We start from the raw sequence: 5,126 nt of genomic DNA, 5'->3' as shown, positions 1-5,126 counted from the left end.
ATTATTTTTCATCTAATTTGTTTCTTACCTCTTGGTTACCTTACTTTATCAATGAAAAGATTGGTTTTAATATTTTTTGTGTGACCTCCTTGGCCTTTCTTTGATAGCATACCTCTTGTTTTTAATTAAACAAATTGTAAAATGAACCTCAAGAGAATTATACAAGTAAATAAAGGGTTGTTAGGTTACCAGACTATTACTGAGGGGTATTAAAGCATATCTCATAAATATTTGTTTTTTATTTCTTTTTATGTTAATATTATTAACTTTAGTAACATCTATGGTGTTACAGGTTAATTTTGACCCATATATATTTACTACAACAAAAGGCAAAAAAAAAAGTTTTTTTTCTTTCAAAAATAGAAAAGCAAAACAAGTAATAGTACAAAATGTGGATTTTGAAGGTTAAACAAACAATAACCAAACCAATTTTTGTGCAAGAACATGCATGTCTGCGTGTGTTTAGATGCATGTGTGGCAAAAAGTGAAACGTTTAGTGTGTTCTTTGCATAAATATTTTTTGCAGTGGAAGCACAATGTGTTTGTCTTCCTGTCCTTATTGCTATGGCAGACCTGACACCCCTTTCTTTTAGAATCAGGTGGATTCAATAGAGTTGTGGCTGTGCAGGTTGATGCTGACACAGGGCTGGCTGAGGATGCTGGCACTGATGCTCTTTGTGTTGTTAATGACGTGGACGGAGTGCTTGGCGAGCTCTGCAGCAATGTGCGCCTTGACAAGGGGATTTCCTAGCTCCTCAAGAAACATTCTCTGCATGTTATTTTCAGTTCCACCCCAAGTGGATGTGGGTCCACAACACAAACGCATTGTACGTAGACACATCAAAGATGTTAAAAAACACAACCATTGGCCATCTCCTGGTCATTCGCCGGCAAGTGTAGGTGGCAGTCAGCTTGTCCAGGTTGTCCACTCCTTTTTTGTTTTTATTGTTATCCAGGATAAGTACGGACTTTTTGTCAGTTCTTGATGACACAGCTGCATCTTTGTGAAAAGTGAACATAAGTATCATGTTCCAGTTTCTTTTTGAACAATATGAAACAACAGTGGTACTGTCTGTAAATGCAAATTTTGAAGAAAGTGGAGCCCTGCCCTTCATCTGCAAAATTATGGTTGGCAGCTCAGGTTTATTTTTTCTCTTTGTGCCAATCATAGTATGTTTCCTCCTGAGAAGTTCTTGTCCAAGGTCATGGCTGGTAAAAAAAAAATTGTCACATGTGATATTGTTATCCCGCAGTCGAGTAGTCATTTTGAGGACTACACGTTTTCCTTGGTCTTTCCTTGGGATGCCACTTGCAGGTTTGCCTGTGTAAACCTGTTCATTCCACGCATAGCTTGTTTTTGCAATACAGGCTGCCCAGATTTTTATTCCGTATTTGCGTAGTTTACTGGTCATGTATTGCCGTGAGGGGCATTTTCCACAGAAAGGGACAAAACGTTTATCTACTATCACCTGAGGCCCAGGGTGAAACATCAGTGGAAGGAGCTCCACCCATCTCTCCCAAACATACCTGATGGGAGCAAGCTTGTCAGCTTTTGCTCTAGTATCTCAAGTATGTTGTCAAATCTAAGTATGATATCATTCAAAAGGTCGGAAGTGACATTGTTAACCAGAAAATACAAATACAAAATAGAATGCAGGAACCAGAGAAGACAAGTGCTTCATGGATTAAACTTCATAAACCCACAAGATAAGGTTATTGTAATTTTAAAAAAGATATACTATCCAACCTAAATATGCACAGCACACTACAACCTTACCCTAAACTCAGGACATATACACCCACAATTTGGAGTGCCAACATTTCAGCACTGCATGATTTTTTGAACTTGGCTACTTACTATTGATGAAGAGGCTTCAAGTTTAGGACAAGGTGCATATGAAAAAGAATATTGGTATGTTTTTATCGTAATAGTAATACTAATGGCAGGATTTATTCAGGAAAATGTGTAGGGTTAGCATAAGATTTACAAGGGGCTTCAGGTAATAGTTAAGGTTAATCTGTGAAACGGTCAATGTAAAGCTAATACACATGGCATGTTAGACTTTCCTGCACTGACACTCGTATTGCTGGGAGAAACCCTGGACAGTCAATCCCAGTCAGAGCTTCCACAGTAGTGAGGAATCTTCCCATTTCCACATATGTGTATAGATACCCAACTAACCTATGGGTAGGTGATGGTGGGGGGTTACAATGCTACCTCAAACCTCAAGCAGCATTGTAAGCTATCCAAATGCTGCAAAAAAAGGATGTAGTACCCTAAATGTGTTTGAACTTTAAATTTGTTAGGCACTGTAGTCCCTTTGCTGCTATACATTGGATTATGCATAGGAACATGTTGTTCAGGAACCAAAGGAAGGTGGGTGATGCACCAGCAGAAATGAGGGGTGGTTGAGAGGAGGAAACTGGTGTTTGAAGGAGAAGGCAGGCCCGGTGTAGGAGGGATTGCAGCATGCCAGCTGACCAGGGTAAAGGGAGAATAAAAGTAGTTTTCATTCATTTTGGAAGTGACTGTTTCCCTTTTTTAGTCATTATCCAGGACTGTCTAACGTTTCAGGAGACAGTGTCATTTCATGCATTCTGTGCTGGGATTGCTGGAACACACAATGGAGAGAAGACTGTTGTTTAAAACCAATCAGTCCTATTAATACTGGGGCTGCAGAACTGATTCACTAGAACTGCAGTTTTGCCATTGCTAAAAGTTGGCCTATGTACACACGTGAGATGAGATGATGAGATGATTACGTGTGTACATGTGAGATGAACAGTCAGGGTCATGACAGATGAGAATCTGATCTATTTTCTGTCCTGATAGATCAGTGAGCCGACCGATGGAAATGACTGCTGTACAAGGCAATGAAGAAGAGCAGCGGGGTGCCACTGGTTCTTTCTCCCCGCTTCTCTCCCCATAGAACAGAACAGAACTGTGTTTTACAGGGCTTGTTCATTCATCTGTCACTCACAAAATCATTTTCAGGGACAAAATTGCACGTGGGTACACAGCCTTAGTTATTCCTTTCAAGTGAAGATTATTATAGCATTGTGTATTGTGTGGTGTGACACTTCTATGGACTGGGGAGCTGCTCAGTTGCTGGAAGTACCACAGTGCTCTGTCTGTGCTGACCCCAGATAACCCTGGGACTACTCACTCAGAAGTCCTGCTTCAATTTCATCTGCTAATTTCAGGATTACTTTGGTTTGGTGGATCCTTGCCTATTGCTGTCTAACAGGGCTTCTATTCTGGTGCATGGAAGTAAGGTTTCAGCAGTAAAGAAGACGTGTCGTCTGCTCCAACCAGAGCTCAAGAGCACTCCAAGTTTTCCCTCTACTCTATGCCCTCCTAACTTGCTAAATCATAGCAATTACCAGCTAGTAAAATGCTGTGTTCTAAAGCTGCGTACACACTTCCAATTTTTGTTGTTGGAAAGGATCTTTCACGATCCTTTCCAACGACAAGAGAGTGCACGATGCATGAACGGTGCTGTACATACAGCACTGTTCCTGCTCTATGGAGAGGGGAATGGGGAGAGCGACGGAGCGGCACCCTACTGCGCGCTCTCCCCTTCCCTTTCATTAGGATCGGCTGTCGTCCATCGTCCGTGGATCCGGCAGGTCGGTCGTCCAGACGATGGACGACACCGACACGACACCGACTGTACATACGGCAGATTTTAGCACGATAATTGGCCGATGCCGATTATCGGGCGATAAAAATCTGACGTGTGTACGGAGCTTTAGTATGCAGGCCAGCACCACATCATTTTTATTTTTGTTTTGTTTTTTGTACCTATTTACTCCTTATTGTGTTGTTCATTTATTGACAAGTAAACTTGTCGCTAGAAACAATGTTTCTACTGCATTGTGTAACCCCTTTATTTTCAGTCTTTCAAATCTAGTCTGTGCCTTTTGCACTGTTGTCTGTGTTGTCACTGAGAGTTCTAGGTGTTACCAGGATGAAGTGGATTTATTACATTCACAGCTAACACCCAAGGGTGTGCTACAAGGGTTATACTGACAGGGTCACCAGGTAAAAAGTTAAAGATAGAAAGAGGGACATTTAAAAATCTACATTTACATAAATTCTCTAATAAATATACCTCTCACCCCAAACACAGAAGCCTGCAAAACAAGGTGTTTTTATAAAGCAATGAAAATGTAGAAAACTGCAGTATACCAATCGCAAGAATTTATATTTTTTAAATACCTGCAAAAAGACCTCTGCGTGCAGTCTTTTTGTATAAAGAGGATTTATTCCATGTTTATGCTGGTGAGGAGGGGGCTGTCATATACTGGGTTCAGTTATCTTACAATTGTGATTCAACTAGTTTTTAAAATTAAAAATTTCCTGGTTAGTAATGCTGTGGAGTAGGGCCTGGTTATTGATGATAATTTAAGCACAAACTGCTATTATAAATTGGAATATACATCAAATTTACATACATCATAAAGTCATCATCATCATCATACATACATCAACAAAAGTTCTGAATTTTGTTTTGTCTTATTTATGTGTTCTACCCACTGACTGTATCATATTACCATGCACAAAACATTTTATATGTGTTTGTGGCTCTCTGAGTATTGTTTTGTATAGTTTCCTGATATAGTGTATTCATGTTTATAAAATTATAAGAGAGAAGGGTGAAATACTTTGCAGAACAACCAACCAGATGCAGATTGGTTGCATGTTGTATGGGGAACAAGTCCAATTCATTCTTTGCTTTTTAATCTTTCTTATTTTTTGCTTCAAATAGCCAGCAGATGTTTCACAAACTGTTATTCAGTTATTGCCCACTACTTATCTAAGGGGGACACACTATATTTATTTTTCCGTTTCTCTTGGATCAGAGTTTCTGATCAGTTTGGCACAGTCAAAAAACAAACCATACATTGTAGATATTTTTTTTGGTAGGTTGTCAATGTGTTTCATGCCAGCCCTAGTCCATGCTGGCAGACTAACAAGTTGGGAAGTCCAGTGAATATGGTACATGGCCCCAATGTAAGTCAATATGGGTTCTGAAGATATATATATATATATATATATATATATATATATATATTTATATTTATATTTATATATATTTAGTAATTCCACCTGTATACAACAA

Source organism: Pyxicephalus adspersus, chromosome Z (genome assembly GCF_032062135.1).
Source record: "Pyxicephalus adspersus chromosome Z, UCB_Pads_2.0, whole genome shotgun sequence".
Taxonomy (NCBI): domain Eukaryota; kingdom Metazoa; phylum Chordata; class Amphibia; order Anura; family Pyxicephalidae; genus Pyxicephalus; species Pyxicephalus adspersus.
The sequence above is the reverse complement of the archived record's forward strand: the minus strand, read 5'-3'. Positions refer to the sequence as shown.